The sequence below is a fragment of the Pantherophis guttatus genome, chromosome 3, assembly GCF_059756535.1.
Source record: "Pantherophis guttatus breed Tessera chromosome 3, ASM5975653v1, whole genome shotgun sequence".
In the NCBI taxonomy this organism is placed as follows: Eukaryota; Metazoa; Chordata; class Lepidosauria; order Squamata; family Colubridae; genus Pantherophis; species Pantherophis guttatus.
Genome location: NC_142065.1, coordinates 85161451 through 85188732, shown reverse-complemented (window position 1 = coordinate 85188732; position 27282 = coordinate 85161451). Strand labels below are relative to the sequence as shown.

General features: G+C 38.9%; 2 long non-coding RNA genes across 3 annotated transcripts in view; one reads left to right on the top strand and one right to left on the bottom strand.

Annotated features, from left to right (window-relative positions):
- LOC117677216 (uncharacterized) overlaps positions 1-23019 on the top strand; it is a 53408-nt gene extending 30389 nt beyond the window's left edge. Inside the window, exons 4-7 of one of the 2 annotated variants that reach the window (XR_004594699.3) lie at positions 11452-11511; positions 15717-15892; positions 19972-20106; positions 22132-23019. This is a non-coding gene — a long non-coding RNA (uncharacterized LOC117677216). Of the gene's footprint in view, positions 1-11446; positions 11512-15716; positions 15893-19971; positions 20107-22131 lie in introns of both variants that reach the window. The other variant, XR_004594698.3, reaches the window with a different exon arrangement.
- The window catches only part of LOC117677217 (uncharacterized), a 119666-nt gene continuing 102176 nt past the window's right edge, over positions 9793-27282 (bottom strand). Inside the window, exon 3 of the long non-coding RNA XR_009622150.2 lies at positions 9793-10736. This is a non-coding gene — a long non-coding RNA (uncharacterized LOC117677217). The remainder of the gene's footprint in view (positions 10737-27282) is intronic.

Here is a 27282-nt window from a genome sequence, read left to right as displayed (position 1 = left end):
ATATTTTCATATATAATGAAAATATATGCCAAGCACTTAAGGGAGGGGAACAGTATGACATTTTACGATGGGCAGAAGTGCTTGATGGGTCATAAAATAGTCTTTCTTAGGCCATTGTAACTTTGAACAGTTAACAACTGGTCCTAAGTCAAGAACTACCTGATCCTGAATTGTAATTGATTTAAGAACATTTTTATAGACTCTTGCCAGGGTGGGAGATGAAAGGCATAGTAGCATTGATATCAGTGTTCTTTTATTTTTATTCTTTAAATAAAATCATTTAGATGCAGGCTCTGGGTTACATCTTGAATGTCAGCAGTGTTAGGGGAAATTGTATAATGTGCTACACATATCTATTTCTTCAGTGGTATTGAGATTAACCATCTAATTTTTAAAATAATATATCAATTCAGTATACAGGTTTTTATGCTTCTTCAATCATTTTGCTGCAAGCCGCAACATACAAACACATAAGAATGCAACAATCTAAATTTCTATGGAGATTCTCAGTCACCCAGCTCATGGTTGTCCCAAAGGTGCTTTTTTCAAGAGGCAACTGGACTTTCTGCTTTTTCTTTGAAGACATTTCACTTCTCATCCAAGAAGCTTCTTCAGAAACAGCTTCTTCAGAGTTGAAGAAGCTTCTTGGATGAGAAGCAAAACATCTTCAAAGAAAAAGCAGAAAGTCTAGTTGCCTCTTGAAAAAAGCACCTTTGGGACAACAATCTAAATTGTAAATATATAAGCAGTAAAATGCAATGACACTGTAAATCACAAAAAAAGGAACTCATCTCACTTCTAGTCTCACCTAAATTCGCTAACTGTAGATTGAAAAACCTGTGTTTTTAAAAGTTTCCTAAATATTAAAAGTGAAAGGGTGTTTCTTGAATTGGTAAGATGGTATTCTACAGGAAGGGAACTCCTGTAAGGATGACTCCTGCCTCCGAGTCATCTATCATTGTGTCTCTCAAGGGTTGCAGACTCTCCACATCTGTCCTCTCTTGGGTGGGCAGATTTTATTTGGAATAAGAGGACTCAGAGATAACCAGCCCCCCAAACCACGTGATCCGTGGTATGTTGGTAAATTTATTTATTTATTTATTTATTTATTTATTTATTTATTTATTCATTCATTCATTCATTCATTCATTCATTCATTCATTTATTTATTTATTTATTTATTTATTTATTTATTTATTTATTTATTTATTTATTTATTTATTTATTTATTTGAATTTATGTACCGCCCTTCTCCCGAAGGACTCAGGGCAGTGTACAGCCAGAATAAGAACACACAAATAGAAAATTTAATAACAATTTAAAATATATATTAAACAATATGGCCCGTAACTAATTAAAAACCCATTTTTAAACCTCAAGAATTAAAAATTAAAAAATTAAAGATTAAAAGTTGAAAAGAATTGGAATTAGGCCAGCCCGGCTTGTTGGAACAAAAGAGTCTTGAGGGCATGGCGGAAAGTGCCTAGATCCGGGATCCTCTGAATCTCCGGGGGCAATTTGTTCCAGAGGGCAGGTGCCCCCACAGAGAAGGCTCTCCCCCTGGGGGTCGCCAGTCGACATTGCCTGACTGACAATGTTTAACAACCCTCTCCGCTGACTCCATTGGTGGCCACTGCACACTGGCCACCAAACAGCTGATCATCATGCTAGGTGGGGTGGCTCAGTTCACAGTTCACCAGTTTGCAAAAATTCACAAATTTTAACAATGGGCTGTCTGGTAAAAGCAGCTTCAGCAGTGCACAGCATGACAGATTTTAGAGGTAATTATCAGCACCTCAAGTTGCACTTAAGTAAAAAAAAACAAAAACCAACAGCCAATGCACACTATTAGCATTATATAACAATACTGAATGGTTCCAATTAAGTTGTAGGTCTATGTGTCTAGCACAATTTGGAGTTTCTTGGTGGAATTCAAAGGCAGCCTCATCTGGAGTGCAGTACAGCTGTCCACTCCCGAGGTGTTGGAAGCCTGCATGACTGACAGCGCCAGGAACATATAATTGGTGCAACAACCAAACCTGGATAAACACCCTCCTGGTCATAGCTTCCATTCAGTAGAAACTGAGTATCCTCAAGGAGCCCCAAGATACTCATCAAAAATTGAATGAAAAACAATTGTCTTCTTGATAGAGGGTTGGAAAATGCCTGTGGGAACATGGAAATAATGAAAGGGAAACAATTCTTCTCATTGGGGTTGAGTGTGGTCTTCTGCCAAATTCTAAGTCACTGCATCACTAAGTGTGAGGCCTCTGAAGAGAATGGTGCTCTGTTAAGTTTCCTGAATGCAATTTTCTCCACTGCTGTGGAGACTGTTTATTCTTCTAATGCAGGCATTCAAAACTTGGCACCTATGTTTATCCTGTAATAAAACTCACAGTCATCTATCCAGATTTAAAGAATACACCGACTCCATATGGTAACCATCTCCCATGTTTATATGGAAGCAAGCTGAGAACTGTAAGGGAAATCAGCACCCTGCCATAGGAGGAGTGGCAGAACCTGAGGGCAGAGTTAAAAGAGGGATCAGCCTAGAATCCCTACATAGCCACAATTAAAATAAATCCAATCCTGCTTGAATTCCATTGATCATTATCTAATACTGACCAGGTGCTGACCGTTAGTTGAGAAGATTCCTGTGTATAGGTATATGTAGCCATAAATCAGTTTAATTGGACCTTCACATGTGGACTTGATCTTTCCCACCTGACATTTGCATAGCACAACACACTGAAGGACTCTCCTCCAATATGTGCCCTCATGATTTCTTCAGAAGGCTAAGTGGGCCCTAATAGACATCCCACCCAGGGGTGAAATGCTCCCAATTTGGTCCAGATTGGGCGATCTGGTAGTGATTGTGACAGGTGGTTCAGAGAACCGGTAGCGATGGCGGCACGAGGCTCCACCCACCCGCCTGGGGTCATTACTTCCTGCTTTTAAAAGGTAAAAAAATAGGTTCTGACGATCGCGCACCACAGCTGTGATCGTCACAGCCTTTTTTTTACCTTTTAAAAGCATTTTTAACCACCTATTTGCCCGAATAGGTTGTAAAAAAATGCTTTTAAAAGAAAAAAAAATCTCTGACGATCGCGTGCCACAGCTGTTCATGGATAAACTGACCCTTGAATTTTTTTTACCAAAATATCATGAAAAATATGCCATTTGTAGACAAGCCAATTATGGAAATTAAAACATACAAACTTTTTGAGAGTCAGCGTATTTGTGTGGTACATTTTTCATGGCATTTTGGTTAAAAATTCAAGGGTTGGCTTATCTGTGAATGTGGGCTTCTACAAAATTTTACTTTTTATCTATTTTATCTTTCCAGGGAATATTTTACTTAGTCCCTGGAAAGTTTTTATACAGCATGATTGACTCAATTTCTGGTTCCAGTTTAGAAAAATATGTTGAAGAACCTGCAAAACAATTGGGAAACGGGTTAAAAATCAATATTGACAAAATGCCAATTTATGAGGGCAAATAGTTTTTTTTTTTTCCACAGCCCCAAATAGCTGTGAAAAACAGATGTCTCTCTTGTTGCTTGACATGCCTTGACATCTCCTTGGGGGCTGGTGTCTCGAATGTGTGCTTGTTCTAATCCAATTGGAAAAGCTCAAGGAAGCAAGGAGTCTCTTTCCCGGGACTGCCTTAGGATGTGTCAGAGATCATCAAAAGAATATTGCCATTTCAAATATTCAAATTGTATTACACATCACAGGAACTTTCTTATGACACTCATGAATTATTATTCCAGGATCAAGAATGGGATGGGGGTTGCAAAGGCAACTGTCACATGCCTAGGACACTTAATGAGCCCGTTGAGCTGAAGATTTTTTTTTATTATTTTACTTTATGGTTCATGTCCACCGTCATTATATGACACTCATTGCATAGAGTCTCTTGGGAGATTCTAAGAAGTAGCATCCTGGAGTTAAAAGACGACGCTAATAATTCTCTGTTGTGGGCATGCCGGTTTATACGTGGGCTTCAGGGTGCCATCTAGGGATTATGGGACTTCACCCAATATATCTAGGGAATGGAGGAAGCCACGTTGTGGAAGGCCTTGCCAAAAATCATGCACCGAGAAGTAAACTTTCTCACTTGCTTAGTTCACAAAAGTTACATCCTGGCCTATAAATCATGACTATTGTCAAGGGAGGCTTCCTGTCACTGCATCTCTGATAGAAGTTGATAATGACATAAAGATATTTCCTTTTCAGTAGCTGTCATCCACACTGCTTATGAGTAGATATTTAAAAGCTGTCCAGGTGGTTTCATTAAAGAAATGAAACCCACATTTATTAGGCTCCCATTTCATCCTCTTTCATGTAGTCTTTCATTTTTTGGCCTCTTCAGCATTTTGGCCATTTAAAAGTTAAAGGTTTTATAGTTGTAGGTAGGTAGGTAGGTAGGTAGATATGTAGATATGTAGATAGGTAGGTAGATAGATAGATAGATAGATAGATAGATAGATAGATAGATAGATAGATAGATAGATAGATGAGAGAGGGGGAGGGGGAGAAACCAAAAATGACACATGCAATTACATAAGAGTAAAGGTAAAGGTTCCCCTCACACATATAAACTAGTCATTCCCAACTTTAGGGGGCAGTGCTCATCTCCGTTTCAAAGCCGAAGAGCCAGCGCTGTTTGAAGACTTCTCCGTGGTCATGTAGTCAGCATGACTAAACACCAAAGGTGCACAGAACACTGTTACCTTCCCATTAAACGTGGTCCCTATTTTTCTACTTGCATTTTTACGTGTATTCGAACTGCTAGGTTGGCAGAAACTGGGAAAAGTAACAGGAGCTCACCGCATTACGCGGCACTAGGGATTTGAACCCCTGAACTGGCAACCTTTTGATCGACAAGTATCAGATATATATTGATGGTCGTGCTCATTTAGTTCTATGAGGAAGTTATTTGATCAATACAGCTTCAGGTTCAAAAGGTTGTTTTATTATTTACAAATATATACATGCATACAGTAATGAACAGTGTGTCCTGTTGCATTTTTAGCCTAACTCTATGACTCAGATGTTGAGAGGAGAGAGAAGTTCACGTGTTGTCTCGCTGAGAGATAGATGAGAGAGAGGGGGAAAAAAAGGGAAGATATTCAAGTGGTTTCTAGGTAAGAGTCCAATAAGAGAGTTCATTGGCTGATATAGTCACATGTGATGTCTGTAAAGACTTAACCCCTTCTAGTCTCTGGTGCATCATATGCAGGCAATATCTGACAACACGTGTCTTAGTTACTGAGCCACTGCATCCCTTTACTTAAGAGTACTTTCCTTTATTGTTCTTCACCTATGGACAGACTAAAGCAACTATTTGCATAACTACAAATATACTCTGGAGAAAGTTAGGAAGGAGCCATTTTAACCAGGGGTGAAATCTAAATTTTTTTGTTACCGGTTCTGTGGGTGTGGCTTAATTAGTGGGCGTGGCTTGGTGGTAAGGTGACTGGGAGGGTGTGGCTTGTTGGTCAGGTGGGCGTGGCCAAGTCAATGTAACTTCTTTGCCCTTTTTTAACCTACAAAAAACAACACAACACAACTGGCTCACCCACAATATAAAAGCAGCTGTGTTAGACCCAAAATGGCCCTGCAACAAGCAGGAACCTCACACAGCCACAAAAAGCCCAAAAAACCAACTTTCACACTTTACACACACAAAATTCCACATACAGCTTTGTGAGATTTTGTGTGATTGTGTAGTTAGAGTGAAACACTACAGAAACACACTAAATCTCAGAAAGCTGCACACATATTATTTTTATTTATTTTTATTTTTATATAAAAGCAGCTAAATTTAAAACTTCCTAAATTTTAAATGGCTAGGTCTAAAAAAAGAACAACTAAAAAAACCTAATTAACTATTTTTTTAAAGCTCCCAAAGGGGGAAAAAACTTACCCAATAGAACAGGGGTCTCCAACCTTGGCAACTTTAAGACTTGTAGACTTCAACTCCCAGAATTCCTCAGCCAGCTTTGCTGGCTGAGGAATTCTGGGAGTTGAAGTCCACAACTCCCTGCCTGCTTGATTGCAGGCAGGGAGATTCAGTTGCTTGCTGATGCAATCGATTGCAGGGATTACATCAAGGTGTTGCGACCAGCAGCTAAGGTAAGCAAGCTGAGGGGGGGAGGGGGAGGGATTTTTGCTACCGATTAGCAGGCAGAGCCATTTAAAAGGAAAAAAAGTTTTTTTTTCTTTTACATGGTTCTGGCGATCCAAGCTGAGTTGCCTGATTAGCAGGCAACCCAGCTGGGATCATCAGAGCTTGGCTGGTCAGAGCCATTTAAAAGAAAAAAAAGGCTCTGATGATCACACGGCTCAGCTGGGCATGGGGGGCGGGGGCAGGGATTTTTGCTACCGGTTCTCCGAACTGCCTGCCGCCATCGCTACCTACTCGCCCGAGCCTGTCCAAACTGGGAGCATTTCACCCCTGATTTTAACCCTCTTTCTGCCAGCCAAACTTTCCAAGCTCGACTGCTTCTTTGTCTTCTGGTGAATAGCGCCTCCCTTTTGGGAATCCAGACTACATCTACCGGTACTACACTTCTCTCTTCTGTACACTTATCCGAGGTACATACAAACAGATATACTTCCCAATTTTCTTCTTCCCTAAATCAGTCAGCAGCCCTTGTCTCTTTTATTTATCTTTTCTGTAATCTTTAAAAGAAAGGGCATACTACATTTGGGAATCAACACATGGCAGTACCTAAGTGAGCTTTTGTGGGCTCATAAACTAAGCTGGGTTGGGTCTGGATGCCATTTGGATGGGAGACCCCCAGACAATATCACGGCTGCAGACTAGAGTAGGAAACCAATTGAATCCAGGAAAAAGGCAAGAGCAAAGTATTTCTACACTGTTGCCAAGGAAATGCCAAGGTTATGTCTGTGTAATCCCCAGAACATCTTTACCTATAATGTGGCTTTATGCCCAGAACCCAAATTTCTCCAGAGTCTTTAGAGGTGTGAGAGAGGAAAAGATGAAAAAAGATCCAAGGAAGGATATGTCTGTATTTTTTAAAATACAGATGTATGTAGCACTGATTTGGGAGGACAGTCAGGTTGACAGATCTTGAGCAGAATGACCCCACCCCCCCAAAAAAGCCCCATCACTGATGCCTTAGTTCAGGGGTGTCAAACTTGATTTCACTGAGGACCACATCAGGGTTGTGTTTGACCTCAGGGGAGCCAGGAAGGGCGTGGCCAGCATGACATCACTCATGTCGGGGGGGGGGCTGCCTGTGGTGGTCTGAGTGCTCTGTCAGCAAAAACAGGCTCCTGAGCTCCATTTTCGGCTGCAATGGCATCCTGCAACCCTCTGCCAGCAAAAACAGAACTCGGGAGGGCTGCGCATGACCCTTGCCAGCTCCGTTTTCACTGACAGAAGTACCGCAGACCGATCCTTCACTGTTTCCAGGGTGGCCCTGCAGGCCAGATCTAATCACCTCACAGACCAGATCCGGGCCTTGAGTTTGACACCCCTGCCTTAGTTCAATCTCAGCACCAAAACCTGCAAAAGAGAAAGATGTGAATACCACATTGCTCTCTGAGTAAGAGACAGGGGTCTCACAAAGTGGGTCAAAGATCAGGAAGGGGTCCTCTTCCCTCCAGCTCTCCAAGGTAGAGAGAGAGCCAAGTGATACATTGGAAGGAGGGATGGGGTGTGGTAGAAAGAAGGAAGTTTTCTGGAATTAAGCAATTACACCAACTTTGGCTCTTGACAGGGTTATACTTTCCTTTGAAGAGCATGCTAGCAATTTGTTTGCAGCAACTAATATGTTTATAAGTTAGCCTTCTTGGTGCCATGTAACCTTTCTGCTATGGGAGTTACATGGAATTACTAGTTTAATTTGGACCCTAATTCAAGGACCTGATTATCACCTATAAAACTCTGTATGGTTCAGGACCTTGTTAGAGTCCACTTTTTCCAGATAAACTGCCCATTCAGAGCTAACTTAGATTACGTGTTAAAAGTCTCCACTTACTGAGAACAAGGCGGAAGGGGCCATCTCCGGGGGAGCTTTTTCCTCCTAAATAGACGGTTTCTGAAGGTGAGGATGGTATTTCTGATTTCATGGCTTTCCAGAAATGTACAAAAGCTGCTGGGTCCTTGGTACTCTCTGAGCTTCTCGAAAACATTTCCTTACCCAACTAGGTTACATCATCAGCGCTAGAAGGGAGTGGAGTTTTCAAACCCCCTCAGAGAGTAGCAGGAACCCCAAAGTTCAATCTTGAGGTACAAATATTCTATTAGTGTATAATGCTTTCTTGTTTCAGAAGTCCTCGGGGTTTTTGACTGGTGGGGTGACCAGTATCAGATGAATAATTGTCAGATGCAATACAATACAATGATGTAAATTTATGTTTAGTTTATTTCTAAACCTTTATTGTTTGCACTGGCTTTTGATTGTTGCTCCCTGTCCATCTACAGCAGTCTTTGGAGATTTAAATGGCTATAATTTATTATAAATAAATAAGTAAATAAGTAAATTCAATACCATTGCTTAGAACCAACAATAAATCTTGAATTTGTGGAACAAAGATAATTTAGTTTCTCTTTGGTCCATCAGCAAAAAAAAACCCTACAACTGTTTTTTCCTCCTTTTTTTTGCTCAATGCTGGATAACACATACATATTCATCAGCCATTGATTATTTGTATGTGCAAATGGGTCATCAAGGATGTAACACAACAGATAAAATTTGCTCAGCCCCTCCGACACAATGCTTTTTAATGCAGCCCATTCCAACTTTCAGTCGCCAAGTGGAATTGAGTGTGGAGAATTGCAATGAAGAATAAATCAGTCTGCATTGATTTTCTTATCTGTGTAACAGTACCTTTGCAAAAATGTCTTCTTTTTAACTGGGAAAGATTATTTCCCTAATATTCAGGCTTCCTTTTTTGTATAGCTAAAAAGAAAGCATGCACTTTTGTATTTTTTTTTCTCTCTCTCTCAATAGTAACATATAAGTCTGCTAAAAGATCTGATACAATTTTGCTTTCTATTCCAAATTCATGATTTAAATTCAAGTAATTCATGTTGAAGAAAGTTAGCACCTACCCCTCCTAGAAGAATGAAATATTTTAAGAAATATTAAAAAGGCAGAATATTATATTTCCCTGGATGAGAAAAGGAGAAACAGGTTTTTAAAGACAAAGAGCAGCTCCCTGCCCCCAGCAGATATTTGGTGCATATTAAGACTGGGCCAGCCTATCTACAAAACAAAAGACCTCAGCTCCAGGCTGATGGGATTAAGACATGACCCTCAGGACATAATAGGAGCAACAGAACTCACCACATGGCACAACCAAGCCCCTTCATTACATCACCCAGCACAGTTCAACCAGACTTATCTCAGACAAACTCCTAACTCCTAGGATTTGCACATGAACCCTACAGCAACCAATAGAATACCTGCCCTTGCCACAGTAACAGGAAGCTCAAGTTCAAAGCCCAAGAGAGGGTATAAATAACACCCACTCTTCACTCCATGTGTTCAACTGCACCAGGACCATGTGCTTAATGATTCTGCTGCATTAAACCAGTTTTCCAAGCAGCCATGTTTCCAGTGTCTTTCTCCCCACTTGGAACTGAACCCAGATGGACATTTCTTTCAACAATGTTATGTGATAAAAGTTCCCACACAAATGTTCATTGCTATACTGGTATCTTCCATTATTTTATTATAAGGATAGTTTCAAATATAACAAGGATCTTATCCAAGAAGCATATCCACACTGGAAATAGTGAAAATGAGTGTACACTGGCCAGTTCTTATTCTGCATCTATTTATTTATTTATTTATTTATTTATTTATTTATTTATTTATTTATTTATTTATTTATTTATTTTTATATGCCGCCCTTCTCCGGAGACTCAGGGCGGCTTACAATGCGTTAAGCAATAGCCTTCATACTTTTGTATGTTTTATACAAAGTCAGCTTATTGCCCCCACAAACCGGGTCCTCATTTTACCCACCTTAGAAAGGATGGAAGGCTGAGTCGACCTTGAGCCTGGTGAAAATTGAACTCACAGTAATTGCAGGCAGCTGGATGTTAAATGCTGCCTTAGTAGGAGGCATTAGCCTCCTACGCCACTCAGGCTATTGATTGTATATTATTATTAATTGTTATTGATTATTGTTGAATATACATACTTTAAAATAAAATGAATGTTTATGTATAGTACATACACATATTACAGGGTACATGGTTTATTTGTCTTATATAAAAATTTATATATTGTTCACATCTTTCTCTTTGTGGGAGGTTCCATCCAATATTTGATGATATCTACCTAAGAAATTCCTCCTTCCTTTCTTTTTCTTCCCCCTTGGATTGTGAATTGTTATAAATGTGTCATCCTTGCCCCACCCATTACATTTGTGATTTGTTTGATTTATGGACCTGTGAGGAGGAGGAATAACAGAGTGGGAAGAGACCTTGGAGGTCTTCTAGTTCAAGCCACTGCTCAGCTAGGAACCCTATATCATTTCAGACAAATGATTGTCCAATCTCTTCTTTAAAACCTCCAAGATTGGAGCACCCATAACTTCTGGAGGCAAGTTGTTCCACTGATTAATTGCTCTGTCAGAAAATTTCTCCTTAGTTCTAGGTTGGTTCTTTTCTTGATTAGTTTCCATCCATTGCTTCTTGTCTGGAGGAGGAGAAGGAATAATCAATATGATAGCTGCATCATTCTGGACCTATAAGGAGGATGGAGAGGAGGAGGAAAATGAATCAGTATAGTAACCACATTATTCTGGACCAATGAGTCTCCATTCACTTTTTCAAAACTCCACCTCCCAATGATGCTGTTGGGCTACCTGATCTATACTTGGAGAATGAATTGGAGATTCAGTTCATGGTGAATATCAATAGCATGACTCACCAAACAAACTGGATAATGCATCTACCTCCTGAATGAAAGGCATGCTTTGCGTTACCAAAACTGGGCTGCAATAAAATCCTGTTTCTCCATATGATAGCAAAGGGTTAGAGTTGTCTCTTTGTTGCCATCTAGTGGTCAACGGAACTGTTTGCAGATAAGATCTGGTGAGTTGTTTGCCATTAGATGTTGCAACAAAGCAAAGCAAAGCTCTTGAAATGTACCCCTCACTTGCTATTTCTATTCCAAATCCAATAGAAATTTGGATTTTTAAGAATGGATACCTTTTTTTTCTTTTTACATTTACACATTATAATGTCTTTTAATGCTGTTAATGCCAAGGAAATATTTCTACCTTAAATCCTCTTGTGGTATTGCTGTAAGTCTATTTTGCAATTCCAAACAAGTGCATGTATGTGCAATACCCACACACACACACAAATAAATTATAGTTTGTTCTATTATCATTTCCTGAATTTCCATTCAAACAAAACCAATATTATCATGTAATGTTTTTCTTTTGAATAGTGCAGATGGTATGAATATGCAGATGGGTGATTTTCTAATCAATACCGTGGCACTTGGGAGTCTGTGTAAGTACTGCAATAATGCATTAGTCAGGAGAGATGTTGTAACATACTGAGATCACACAATAAATCTGAGATGCCACATCTAGACCCTCCAGGGAAGATGGCAAGCCATGGGTTACAGCTTAAGTTTAAGGCAGTGAAGACTTTCAAATATGATGGGGAAATAATGCAATTTTAAAACTTTAATAAAACCACTGGGGAATTAATTTCACCAGAGCGATATTCCTTCTCAAGACATTCATGATCTTATGTTAGCTTTGCAGCTAATCAGAGCAAGAGACATTTTACCTGTTATCTCTGGAATAAGCACAGTATGGTATCTGTGAATAGCACTAGATCTTTAATGTGCTGAATATGAAAATAATCCCTTTATAGTGATGGTTTAGCACTATAAAACTGCATTATGCAAACAGCACACAGACAGCATAAACCTCAGAGATTCAGAATCTGAAGAGCTTACAAATTAATCTCATAAATGCCGGCTGAAGCATGTTCTCACAGAATGCACTCAGCCATGAAACTTGACCAACTGAACCTGCAAAGTTTTAATTAGTAGCTTTTTATAATACGGTATTAAATGACAATGCACGGTTCTTGTCATTTTTGTTTATTTTTGCACACGCGTATGGGACATACAGTTGGCACCCTTGGGTTCCCTTTCAAAAGTCTTACTTAAAGATTTCCCTTTTCCTCCTCTTTTGTGCCACCTTGGCAATTATACCAATTGGTGCGGTTGTTGGCATCTGATTTTTAATCAAAAAGCTGCCAGCTGATCATGAGACATATGCAAGTCATATCATGCCAACAATCCTGTGATAAGAATGCCAATTTAAACCTGGCCAAGGGTGACAAGGCAACAACATTCTCCAAGCACAGACTTCTAATTTTACCAGAACTGTACATCTGGTAATACAGAACTGTAACTTTACACCATCCCCTACAAAATTCTTCTGGGAAAGCCAATCAGAGAGACAAATGCAACTTTCAGGAGCTCTTTGCCTATCAACAGTGGCATCTGAAATACTCTGGTGTGATCTGGAAGTGGTGCACTGATCACGTTACCTAGTTGGGTAATGAAACATCTGAAAGAGAGCCACCAAGCACAGAGAGCACCAAGGACCCCACAGTTCAACCCGAAGCCACAAATATCCTCTTTTCTCAGTGCTAAATATTACTTGTCCTAGATTGATGGTAGGAGGCTTTCATGTTGATTTTGGGGGATGAAAGACAATCATGTTTTATTTCATGATTGGTGTACACTCTGAGTAGTTCAGGTCAGGTATCCATTTTGTAAAAGTCCGAAAAGGAAGAAAGGTTGTTCCAATCCAAGGACGGTTCACACAATCAAATTCTTCATCTATTTAATGCAGCAAGATTGACTCGACCATTCAACTCTGTTTCTGTGCTATCAGCAAAAAAACACACTGAATAGTCAATTATTTACTTCAATTAATAATTTATTAGGGTCCCTGACCAGCATATAAGAAAGATAACTTGCCATCAGTCTTAAAAACGTAGCATTGAATTTGTTGAAAATCTTATGCTTAGCTATATTTCTTGATGTGTTTTCATGCTATCTGCATTCTCTTCTGCCTACAAAATATCCTCCTCCATTGATCCTACACTGAATACATGGCAAAATTGGAAAATCATTTGTTTCTTTGTAAAAAGGTGACTATAGAGTCAGCTTACAATCTGCAGCTCAGATAGAGGATAAATTGTAGTCCACTGTCATACAGGTTGGCAGTAGCTAGTTGATGTTGGCTGATCTCAAAAAAGCTAAAAAGGATTGGGTTACAACTGGAATGGGATTCTCTCCAAAGTTGCTGGTGTTGATAAACTAGTTTGGGGAGTTAAAAAGAAACGTTTTGGAAGAAGGCAATGGCAAACTATTTCCATTTATTTATTTGTTTGTTTGTTTGTTTGTTTGTTTGTTTGTTTCAATTTGTATACCGCCCTTCTCCAGCAGGACTCAGGGCAGTGAACAGCCAGAATAAAACAGAACATACAAAATTTAAAAACAGTTTAAAAATAATTAAATATTTTTGGCCGCAATTTAAAACAAACCCAATTAAAATCAATTAAAATTAACCAAAACTATGGGATCAAGCCAGCCCGGCTAGGTGAAATAAATAAGTTTTCAGGGCCCGACGAAAAGTCCGGAGGTCTGATATTGTACGTATCTCTGGGGGGAGGTAGTTCCAGAGGGCGGGCACCGCCACAGAGAAGGCTCTCCCCCTGGGGGTCACCAGCTGACACTGTTTGGCGGACGGCACCCTGAGGAGGCCCTCTCTGTGTGAGTGTACTGGCCGGTGGGAGGCTATTGGTGGCAGAAGGCGGGCTCGTAAATACCCCGGCCCTAAGCCATGGAGCGCTTTAAAGGTGGTCACCAACACCTAAAAGCGCACCCGGAAGACCACCGGGAGCCAGTGCAGCTCGTGCAGGAGAGGTGTCAAATGGGAGCGCCCCGTCGGTCCCATAATCCCCTGCGCGGCCGCATTCTGGACCAGCTGGAGCCTCCGGGTGCACCCCAGGGGGAGCCCCATGTAGAGAGCATTGCAGTAGTCCAGGCGGGAGGTGACGAGAGCCTGAGTGACTGTGCGTAGGGAGGCACGATCTAGAAAGGGACGCAACTGGCGTATCAGGCGAACCTGATAAAAAGCCCCCCTGGCCATGGCCGTCATATGCTCTTCTAAAGACAGACGTGCATCCAGGAGGACGCCCAAGTTGCGAGCCCTCTCTGTGGGGGCCAGTGATTCGCCCCCAATAGCCAGCGATGGCACCAGCTGGCTATATCGGGACGCCGGAAGCCACAGCCACTCGGTCTTGGAAGGGTTGAGTCGGAGCCTGTTTCTCCCCATCCAGGCCCGCACGGCCTCCAGGCACTGGGACATATTAGGAATATTCCATTTGGAATATTTCCATATTCCAAAACCTTGTAAGAAGTTTCCAGGAGTCAACCTGAGGATGTCTTCACATTTACTGTACAAAACAGAGGCTAGATTGATGAAATGAGATTAGCTTGCTTTGGCTTGGTGTATTGTATGAACGCCGCCATTGGTATAAGTCAGTATGACATGACTAAACAAACTACAGTAACAATTAACCTGATACTTAAGAATTACTCTGCTGCAGAATTGTTGTCCTTGAATTGAAAAAAAACCAACAGTTTGATATGTATTTCTGTGACCCCAGTGGAAGAAAGGCAGACGTGAATTTGGTTACATAAATTGCATTACTGATCTAAGTATAGAAATGTTCAACATGTTATTTGTGGATGGCATTGCTGTATGCATGTTCTTATTTGTTTATGTTGTTTGATAATGCAGGTTATTGTACCAGATTTATACATTGGAGTGGCATATTTACATCACTTCCCACTCTATTGTAGTAGACAGTAACCGGAGGTTGGCAACTTCAAAGCATGACCGCAATGAAAAATGTCAAGGAGTAGCAAACAATATGTGAATTATTGGGTGAAGTAGTTTTAGTCTAGGATAAAAAATATGAGTTTGTTGGCAGTCAGAGACACTTCTTTTCTTTTTTTATTCCCATAGCACAAAAAGCTGCATTGGCTAAAATTCCCTTCTTAATTTAATGCGTAGAATCGTGTCTTCTTTGTTGCATACTTCTGTCCAACCTGAGCCTCATAATTTGTTCTCAGCACACTCATATAGCATAGCTGCCAACTCTTGTTGTTTTCCATTAAATTATACAGATGACCTATGAAAAGGGAATTAGACAAATTTATCCCATCTGGCTCCACTCAAGTTTGTCATTCAAGAATGAGATGTTGCCTAGGTTTGGGAAAAAAGGTTCTGCATATTTTAATTGCTATTGATATAATTTATGACCCAAATAGATGTTACAGTCAGGTGGAGATAGATTTGCTACCACCAAATTTGGGAAATTGCATTTGAACATCTTCCCCCACCAACCCTCCCAATGATTCATACCATGCCACTAAACTCTTCCAAAAAAACTTGAAAACATTTATTATTGTTTGCAGGTTAAATGTCTTTAGTTGCAGGCTGTCTCTTCCGTTTAACAGGTGTAGAACATCTGTTACATTTTATGGAGACAAGGATATTGAATTATAAACGAGGCTGAGTTAGTTTGGTTTCTTAATGAAACTTGGAGAAAATCAAAGCCTCTCTTTAGGATGACTAATTAGAATTTTTCACATCTTGCTTTTCTTTTCCAATAAGTTTCAAGTTAAAGCTTTGGCCCACCGGCTGACTGATGTAGAGGAAAGAAACATGGCTGTTGTTGCATATGAAGAGCCAAAGAAAAAAGGAAGAAATTTATTTTTTGTTTCTCGGATGAGGTGGGGGAATGGGGGAGAACGCTCAGAAGAATTTGAGGCAGCTGGCTTAACATGGAGGTAAGTATTAAATAGATATTGTCTTCCGTTGGAATCAATATTGAGGTTTGGTGACCCAAAGAGGTGAAATTTGACTCAAATTAGGACAGTCAATCTTGCTATTGATCAAAGAGAAGAAATCAATGTAATATATACATTATAAACATTTTTCTTTCAGTCAGGATGCTAAAGGCAAGGCTGATTTTTAAGAGCTTTCTGTTGAACACAAGCTTGCGATGGCTGAGTTTTTTACACCATTTAACCAAATAGAGCAGGGGTGTCAAACTCGATTTCATTGAGGGCCGCATCAGGATTGTATTTGACCTCAGGGGACCGGGATGGGTGTGGCCTGCTCAATGACATTCATGTCAGGGGCGCCTATGGCGGCCCGACTGCTCTGCCAGTGAAAACAGGCTCCCGAGCTCCATTTCTGGCTGTGACGGCCTCCTGCAACCCACTGCAGCCTCGTCGCCGTCGCAGCCTCCTGAGCTCCATTTTTGCTGGCAGAGGGTCGCAGGAGGCCGTTGCAGCCTCCTGAGGTCCGTTTTCGCTGGCAGAGGCACCGCAGGCCAGATCTAAGCACCTTGTGGGCTGGATCCAGCCTGCGGGCCTTGAGTTTGACATCCCTGAAATAGAGATAGTGCTTACTTGGACTTCCTTCTCCCAATCCTTCCTTCCACAGGTATATCAGAAACATTTTTTTTCAGTCCTATGTCCTCATTTCCTAGTAGGAAATTGCAAAATAGAACTTGATAACAATTTAATACAATATCCCAAAGCTGCTTTTTCAGGAGGCAACTGGACTTATTTTTTTTTCCTTTGAAGACGTTTCGCTTCTCATCCAAGAAGCTTCTTCAGCTCTGACTGGATGGTAGGGAATGGAAGGATTTATATTCCATGCAGACAGCTGATTATTTGCATTCTTTTAGAGAGTCCTTGAGGCCACTGGGAGGTTTATCTGTGTACTCAGGGTCACCTGAGTAGAGCAAATGGGTGTGGAGCCTTCTTGGGACAACCAATTTCTCCATAGAAATTTAATACAAAACTTTAAAAAATAAATAAATTAAAATTAGAAATATGGGTAGGGGAGAAGTAAGCCTGCCTATCCCAACAATTACAATAATGAGCTAACCACTCTGTGGTTAGATTCAGAAAAGAACTATTTGGAAATTCTCTCGACAAGGAAGGTTTCTTTCCTGTATTGTAACATTGCTTTACCTATGCATTGCTACCCTATGGGAACAGTTTGGAAAATCAACAAAAAGATTCTAGGTGAAGGTTAATCACCACAAGAAAACAATTAAGGGAGAGGAAAGACATTAGGCATAGTTGCTCATAAAGAAAAGGCCATTTGGTCTGTTCACAAGCTTTACCAAATGTAATGGGGATTTAAGTGATGTCTTATTCCCATAAGCAAAATTCTGCTTAATGTGGCTTTGTTATCAAGCAACGATGGATGCGAGCAAAAAGCTGAATTCGAATCTCACAGAAAAAGTTTTGGATTTGGTTAGGTTCCTTCTGAGTACATGATGTTATTAATGAGCCATATATTAACACTGCCTGTATAATCAGCCTTGCTATTCAATGGGGAGTCTTATCTTTTGGTTTCTTATCACTAAGTTGTCTTACACCTCGTATGGTTTCTTTTTTATTTTACTTTTTTAAAAGAACACTTATTTATAAAACATATTTTTTAAAAAATGAAGAAGTTACCCTCATGACATTTTTAGAACTATAAAAGCTACACTGGGGAAGCAAGATGATATGCCTGCTGCTCTCTACAGGAAATCTTTTTAACCAGTTTTCTTTTCACTCTCCTATGTTCTCCCACTGCAGTTGGAAACACTGCACAACCCTCTCTACTCTGTTTTTTGTTATTGTTGTTGCTCTCTCTCTCTCTCTCTCTCTCTCTCTCTCTCTCTCTCTCTCTCTCTCTCTCTCTCTCTCTCTCTCTCACACACACACACACACACACACACACACACACACACACACACCGCTATGAGTTCTTGAATGAAAGATGAAATGTAATCCTAATTAAATAGACATAAATGAAAATACATCTAGTAATAAATAAATGTATTTTAAAGTTCTCTTCTTATACAGTGTCCCTGGCTTAGAAACATCAATTTTAGGTGAATGGGGCAGTTGTACAGTCTCTCTCTCCCTCTCTCCATCCATCCATCCATTTATTTATTTATTTGGAAAATGTATTTGGCTGTCTATCTTAAGCAAAGAATTCTGGCTAGATGACTATATCAAACAATAAAACAATAAGAACAGCATAAATATAAATGCCAATTTAAAAAAAGATACAAAATAAAACAAGCTACATGCCCTTTGAAATGTGGGTTATCAAGTTGTACAAGATATATCTGGAAAAAAAGAAACTTAAAGCATCTCATCAATGAAACTACTCTGTTTGGGGGTAAAAAAAAAAAATCTAGATTCTGCTAGCTTCTAGCCACGATTTACCAATCTAGGTTTTTGCATGACCCATCCAATTTCTTCTCTGAAACACACCTAAAATAAATTTAACAAGTCTAGCCTTACTTTCAGTGCTGCTGAGGTAACTGACAATTCTGAAGGTTTTCTTTAAAAAAAAAAATCAGAAAACTACATAATCTTCCATTTTTATTTTAGTTCTTCTGCCCAGCTCGATTCTATCTCTCCCTTTATGGTCAAATTCCATAGCAACAGTTAGAGAGATTGCTAATGAAAGAAGAGTTACTTCACAAGCTTCACTTATGTATTCTCCTCACATCCGAGTGTCTCTTTTATCAAACAGAATTTGCACACTCTGATGAGAAAATAAGAGGGTACCTTGGAAAACAGCTCAGCTCAAATCCTGAACTTGGACTTAGCATCTCATAAGCTGTGAACTATCGATGGAGAGTGGCTTGTCAATCCTACAAATGATTAAATGGAAGAATAAATAATAATTTAAGACTAGGTCAACAATGGGTGGAAGAGATACCTTTAGTAGGCTTGGCATTAGTAATCACTGCTTGGATGCTAAGGATGCAGATATTGTTGAAAGAACCAAATAAGACATTTTAAAGGCATTCCTTTATGTAATCTTATTTACAAAATACTCAAGGGCAAATACAAGCAAAATACCCATAATCTTATATACTGTAATTCAATTATCTAGGCACCTAGAACTGGATAGAAAACAATTATTGAGACTTTGTTGTGTATAATTAACAAGGCTTAATCAGGTGAGATAAAAATAGCCTGCCTTGTCATCATATTGACCTTCTCTTGGTCATCTTTTCATTACAGCAATCTTCCAACATATTTACTACCACATGAAAATACCCACATCCATTCTAAGTTCTTGCCACTATTTGTCTACTTGTCAAAAAAAAAAAAACACACATCAATTCTTTGTGTTCCAAGGCTATCAAAGAAACTTAATAAAGCCAGCTTAGAGTTCAGTGTAATATGCTGAATTATGATTTACCCTATTTTAATTTTAAAATGAGTCCAAAATAAGGGGACACTTTTATAAAAATACCACACATGATAGACAATATGTATAAAAATAGGTACAGTATTATATTCAAATGCAGCTTCAAATTTTTATTGTTTCAGAAGTATTGCTAGAAAACTTGTTTAAAAGAACCATTTCTTCCAGTTAAGATGAACCTCTGTGCAAGTAGGTAAGTCTACACTTGGGCCCATTCAAGCAAGAAATATATTGTCCAGAGATAGATATAGTCCATAGCAAGTGTATTCTAACCCCAAAACTCCAGAATATCTGATTCAGCACTGACTTGGTAGCACATCATCAATCAGTCAAGTTCAATTGAAATTGATATTGATATTAATCTTGGTAGATATTTAAAACATGCGATTTGATCTTCCCTTTTCAAAGTGGTACATTTCCAGGAAACATTGTTCTTAAAAACCAGTGGAGTTTGGTAGAGCTTTGGTATATCTTTTTTTTTTTTTACAGTATGGGAGAAATAGTGCATTCATTCCTTTATTAGATATATAGTAGATAAGGTAAAATAATAAAGTTTCACTGCCATATAATCAAATGACATACACAAATTTGATGTACGTAATTTATAAATAATTTGGATGTGTTTCAGCTTCTCATTCATGGTGTTGAATAGTGCGTAATGAGGAAAAAAGAAGTGATAGGAGGTGGAAAACCAAATGTAGAAATTGGAATTGCCATACTACTTCTACAAACCAGAAAGATAATAATCAAAGAATTATCTGAGGTAAATTTTTGGTACATACAGGGAACATATGCAAGAGAATAACCCCTTGAATAATAACTCAAGTATTTCAATGCACTTTGTACTAGAAAATTTCCCGGTAGGATGTGCCTTTAACTTTTATATTCTATTGGCCTTTCTTGCTTTGTTGAAATGCTACAATCAGAACCCGAAACTCTTCGTGAAAACTTCTTATCTGAGATGCTCTTTTCATTGTTATTTCTCTGCTTATCGCCTCACCTAAATGCACCCCATAGATGAGGTCAGGTTCACTTCAATTAGGAAGGGAAAAGTAGAATATGCCATAGTGTGACTAGTTTCCTGACACTTCAGCTGCTTCGATGAGAGATGAATGATTCCTCTGTCCAGACATTTGCAATTAAAGTGAAGATGCCGCCGAAAACAGTTGGCTCATTATATGATGAACCTGGGCAAATACGAACGGTGTAGAAGGTGCGTACATATAATAAGGAGATATTGACTTTTGCTGAAGGTCAGGATCACAATTTATTAACCCAGGAGGTAAATATTGACTGAAACTTAAGACAGCTCTTTTTTTCTTCCCTGAGTTTTTCTCATTTTTAGCCTAGAGAACTTAGTGCAGGACTTGCTAAATAATTCTGTCTGCTGCTTGGTAAGCTGTAGAAGTCATTGTTTTGCTTGCAGAGAGCCTATATTGGTCTCCTGGGGAGCGGAGAAATTTACAATGTATTTTAAGAGGATATTTAAAATCATGCTAATTATTTTTCATCAGTTCTGCTCTACTCAAGCAGAATCCTATTACTGAACTGGGGTTTTTAAATATCCAAAGAGCTTTGGCCATCATTTCTAGCTTTGTTCAAACTGACCGCCATTGTCCATCCCCTCCTGCAACCCTGAATATTTGGCTTCTGTTTGTGGAAATATTTAAATATCAAGTAATGCTGTACAAAATCTCACATCGTTATAATTGAGTATGCTTTTTCTTTGTTCTTTTTTAAAGTCAAAGTATTATATTATCAGCAAATTATGTTTATTGTCGTTTGTCACTTCTCCACTAATGAAATGCCACTAGAAGTGACTTCACTCTGATACACAGAGTTAAGACTTGGGGCAAGATTTACTGCCCACTGCCCAGTACAATAAAGTTGCAAAAAAATAAAACTAGTATGAATTCTGTTTTGTTTTTTAAGAAGAGGCATGATAAAGACAGAGCTAAAAGGATGCATTTCTTTCTGTCCTTTTAACAGGAGCAAGTATAGTATCCAGGAGGTGATTATAAAAACATTAAGATACCATATTTGTGGCATAATGTTGCTTTCAGTATGTCAATGTTTCTATCAAAATATAAATTGATATATAAAACTCCAATAGGTTAAGAACTTGGAATCATTTTGGCTCTTGACTGCGAAGCTGTGATTCCATGGTAGAGACAAAGGATGTTAGTGTGCTTGCATGTATGTAAATGTACCCCTACATGGCATTTAACCTTTCTGGAATTTAGCTGGTTTATATTAAATCTTCCTAAAGATTAGGGCTTTATTAACTGTAAATTGGATGCCACATTACAGGAACTGTACAAGCTTTGAGCTTGGGTGATATGCATAGATATAACACACTATGATTTTAGTGTGACAGAACCCATTTCATTGTATTAATTTATGTATCCATCCATTGAATATGGTTAGAAATGTATGGCAATGTGTTTAAGGATATGTGAAGCCAACATGTTTTTTTACTGGGCAGCTTCCAGTTGAGGTGTTACGACTGATTAGATGATTCTGTGTGTGCGGTGGAATTGCTAGCTAGGACATGGATCTCACTGACAGAAATTTCTCAGGAGAAATAGAAATCAGCCACTTTTGTTCTGAAAGACCTACTCCTCATGAGGGGCTGACAAGGGGCCCACAGTGATTTAGTTTGTTGTGGTCAGTTGTGGGTTGAACAGCTCAGGTGCTAATGTGCTATTAACATCTGTGCAGCCTTCATGGACATTTGATTGACAAAAGCTTCACTGTCTTAAAAACTTATGGTTTACTTACTTTACAGCCTAAGAAGGATATTCCAAACAACTGTGAAGATCAAAGGCTTTCAGTGAATGCCTTCTTTTGGAAATTAAGAAGTGGAACATCACCCCTACTACTCCACCATTTTAAAGAATTTCAATTTAAAAGCAAAAGGTTTAACAAGACTGTGATCTAAAAAAAAGAGAGCTTTAAATAGACAAAGGGGACATTGCTTTATTTTTTTTTTTCCTGATGAAAATGCCTTTGAATGTAATCCAATTAAATACACTAACATACTGGACATTTGTGGGAATGATGATTGTTGATTTTAAGATCAGTAATAATTCGTGGATTTTACAAGTCAAGAAGATAAGAACAATATGAACTGAATTATGACACTAATTATGGAGAACTAATTGGGAGTAAAGTTTCAAAGATCGAGTGAAGCAAAACAGGAAAACAAGGAGAACTCTCTCTTTTATTTTCACCATAATAATTGACATATTTTCACTTTCTCACCATCACAAGGAAGCTGCCAAATTGGGAGAAGGATGCAGGGGTTGAGAAATAGATAAAGACTTTTCCCCAGATTTATTGCAGAACATATTTGAAGAATTTGGCAAAAAGGTATCTGGAACAGATAAAAAGGAAAAGGAAGAAGGATTTTCAGGGATTTAAAAAGAATCTAAAAAAGAAGAAGTTAAGAAAATAGAAGAATCTATAAAGCAACTGATTGCAGACTTAAAACAAATTACTGACAAAATAAACTTCTGATTTTGATGATTAATCAGGATAGACTATAGAAAGAAGAGTAATGTGACATAACTTTCAAAAGAGAGGTTAAAATATATTTGTATTTATAATTGCTTTGAAGAATATCAGGAGCCACTTCTTTCCATATTTTCTTTTCTACTATTTTCTTTTTTCTTTTCTTGCACGTTTTTCTTCCTTAGTTTATATTAACTTGTATTAGTTTTTATTTTCATTTTTAAAAGTTTTAATAAAAATTATATTTATAAAACTTATATACACACATTTCTTTTGTTGGATCCTGGCAAAAATCTGTATATTGTCATGAATCTTAGGTTTTGGTCTGGAAACTTCTAACATTTTATTACTATTATACACAATAATTCCTTTCTCATTACTGCTTTCAAAGCTGAGTTTAGTTCCATGTTACACAAACTTATAAACATGCTGTAGCCAATTTAGTATAATCTGAATTTAGGCTTTGCCCTAAACAAAGAGTTATGTGGCCTGACTTTTTTTTTTTTTTTTTTTTACATTGCCAGAACATGATTTACTAACTCCATTTTGGGGGTTAAAAGGAGCGTGACCTTGCTCTGTATTAATATTTAAAGATTACCCTGTGCATGAAATCAGATGCTGACACAAGTCTCACAGGACTGGTGAGGCTTCTAATCTTTTGAAAGAAGTGGTGCCACATTGCAAATATGTACTGCAAAATATTCAAGCAACAGGATCGAACAAAATGTGAAGCCAGCGGGAAGCATTGTCGTGAAAATTTCAATCTGTACAAGCAGTTTTAGCAATAATCTATTTTTAAGTGAATTGCAATACCATGAAGGACATTGCTTAACATCTTAGCAAAGGCCAACAGCTTAATCTGGGAGACTGAAGCAAGAAGAATAATTCCCCCTAGTCAATTGTAAATGCATTTAGTGCCCTTTTCAAGATAATAAACAGAATCGACTTTTAGAAAAGGAAGGAAGGAAGGAAGGAAGGAAGGAAGGAAGGAAGGAAGGAAGGAAGGAAGGAAGGAAGGATTTTCTTGCTCAAAAGATAAATTTGGGTACTTCTGTAAAAGTATAAAAAGAAAAGAAACATAATTGCAAAAGAAAAATCTCTAGTTCCCATCTATCAGATCAAGTGTCCGCTTCAAAATTCTGCCAAAACAGCATTCTCATCAGTGGTGATATTCAGCCGGTTCTATCCAGTTTGGGAGAACCGGTAGAGGCAGCTGTGGGAGACTCCGCCGACCCGCCCGCATGTCAATACATCTCATTTTTGGCGCTCTGTGCATCCGCGGAAGGCTCTGCAGATGTGCAGAGATGGTGCATGCACTCACATTTGCAAACCAATAGCAAAGATAAGTGACTACCAATCCTGATTCTCATGTCCTGCTTATTATGTTAGAGGACAATTTTTATATCATGCAGTAAATGAAAGGGAGTTGCCTAATTTCAAAAGAAGAGTGTTTTCAGACTGCCACTTCCTCAGCTAGTTCTACAGTATATAATTACCATCACACCCACTTGTTTAGTTTTGGAAAAATGGGAAATTAGGAAAGAAGTGAGAGCGTTCTCAGGAGGTTCAGTGATTTCCTTACTAGAAGGATCCTCTAAATTATTTGTTTGTAAATATATATATATATATAATGCTTATAAATCACTGTATTTAATTTTAAAAGACAGGACGTACACAATTGTAATAAATAATAAATGCAACAACAACAACAAATATTTCAGGTCACCCAAGAGAAAAAACTTAAAAAAGAAAAAGCATAAAAGCACAGAAGGGGCTAATTTTGAAAATATCAGCATCCTATGTGTGCATGTGTGTATGTAGGAGTGGGTACATTGTTTCTGTGATAATTCTGTTCATCACCATATATCAACAGGTTTCCAAAAGAGCATTATAATGGTCTGCCAATGGGATGTAGTCCTGCAGTATTGCAGGCTACTTCAGCTGACTGCTAACTGCAGTTTGGCAGTTCAAATCTCACCAGGCTCAAGGTTGACTCAGCCTTTCATCCTTCCAAGGTGGGTAAAATGAGGATCCAGATTGTTGGGGGCAATAAGCTGATTCTGTAAACCACTTAGAAAGGGCTGTAAAAGCACTATGAAGCGGTATATAAGTCTAAGTGCTATTGCTATAGTACTATTGCTATGTAGTGCATTGCAGCCCCATTGTAAGGGAAATATGGTTGTCCCATAGTGGGGGAAAAGAGTACTTTGGCCCAATTGTCTGAAGCTATAAATACAAGCCATCTTGCCATTTTTAAATCAATAGATGCTCCTCTCAATCATCCAGGTTATGGTTGTCCCAAAGGTGCTTTTACAAAAGGCAACTGGACTTTCTTGGGTTTTTCCTGAAAATATTTCACTTCTCATCCAAGAAGAACTGAAGAAGCTTCTTAGATGAGAAGTGAAATGTTTTCAAGGAAAAAAACAAGAAAGTCCAGTTGCTTTTTGGAAAAGCACCTTTGGGATTTGTTGTTGTTAGTTGCGAAGTCGTGTCTGACCCATCGCAATCCCATGGACAAGGTTCTTCCAGGCCTTTCTGTCCTCTACCATCTTCTGGAGTCCACTTAAGCTCACACCTACTGCTCAAGTGACTCCATCCAGCCACCTCATTCTCTGCCATCCCCTTCTTCTTTTGCCCTCAATCTTTCCCAGCATTAGGTTCTTCTCCAGTGACTCCTTCCTTCTCATTAGGTGGCCAAAGTATTTGAGTTTCATCTTCAGGATCTGGCCTTCTAAAGAGCAGTTAGGATTGATTTCCTCTAGGACTGACCAGTTTGATCGCCTTGCAGTCCAAGGGACACACCCCTTTGGGATATGCTCCTCTAAACTGTGTTACAGGTTTAGGAAACATTTTAGGAATTTAGGAAGCATTTTCAAAACATCTTTATATCAAGTAGATATGGAACTTTAAACTTCCTTCCTTCCTTCCTTCCTTCCTTCCTTCCTTCCTTCCTTCCTTCCTTCCTTCCTTCCTCACTTTAATTGGATCCATTTCCATCTTGGGAATGAGCACAGTTCAGAAGCAGAGAATGTGTTAGGGTTTGGTTCTGTAACAGAACCAAACCCTAACATCTCCAGATATAAAAAAAAGGAATCAGGAAACAATTGATGGAAAATAGAGACTCTGGAAAATCAGCTCAAAAAACTGAAAGTACAGAACTAATTGAAAAAACAAAAACCTGTTCTTCAAAAATCAGATTCCTGTGCCAGCTAGCTGACAACATATGATCTGATTAGCATTGGGTGCTGAAACTCACTATTCTAGTGTCTTTCTTCTCAAACATCTGAGAAACTAAGCATCCAGTTGAGTCTGATTGAGCCACTTAAGGTGAGTCCATTATTATCTTAACACTGATTGCTGATGCTGTTTTATTTCCTGTTGAAATTCCACTTTTGGAAATCTTCATTGTGTCTTTTAGCTGAAAGAACCACGATTGGGAAAGGACATTTTCAAAAAGATAGACAAATTGAAAGTCCTGTAAAATAATTTACTGCTCTCAATGGACACTGGATTCAGTCACTTCAAGCACTGATGCCAATTGAGAAAAACATGACAATGGCAGATTGCATGCAGGTTGTTGTGGATATAGATGATGATATTCTAAAATTCCTAAGGACAAAGACAAGGCTTTGACATGAATTAACCCTAAACAGAAGATCCAATTTTGTTGGCTGTTTTCATAGAAACTTTAACCAGGTTACTGAACTAATCTATTTTGTGAGTTTATGCAATATGCTGAACTCTAAGCAAACTAATTTATATATACTTACACAGCATGCTGTGTAAAAAAAAAAAATCTAACCAGAGTTAAAAATAACCGAGGTCAGTTTGTAGTGCTAATGCCACCATTAGGCTTCCAACTGACCTATTGTAAAGAAATACCAACCAGAGGAGGCTAAATTTTAATGGTAATCATCTTGAGGGTTTCATGATGCCTTTTCAAATCTCTTTTGTTCTCTTGCCTTGTTCCTTGTGTTACACCTTGTTCATAAATTCCCTTTTAAACAGGTTTGGCTTGTTGAATTTCTCCCAGCAAAACCATTAAGGTCCTGTTCAGTGGTGGGTTCTAACCGGCTTTACTACCGGTTCTCTTTGTGCACGCGCTTCGTGCGCGATTGCCACGCACATGCGAGCGAAGCTGGGCATATTCGCGTTAGGAATAAGCCCAGCTGAGGTGCGGCAATCCACTCTGCCGCACCTATCGGCTGGGCTAAAAAAGAAGAAATAAAAGGTAGGAATAGCATGGGGGCGGGCGGGAGGGCCCAGCTCCCGGACAAAGAGAACCAGTTTGGTGACATCATATCGTCACCGCTACCGGCTCGTCCGAACCAGGCCGAACCGGGAGGAATCCACCATTGGTCCTGTTCCTTCTCCCCCATCAAACTGCACTAAAACAAAAACCAAACTTTGATTAAAAAGAGTGAGG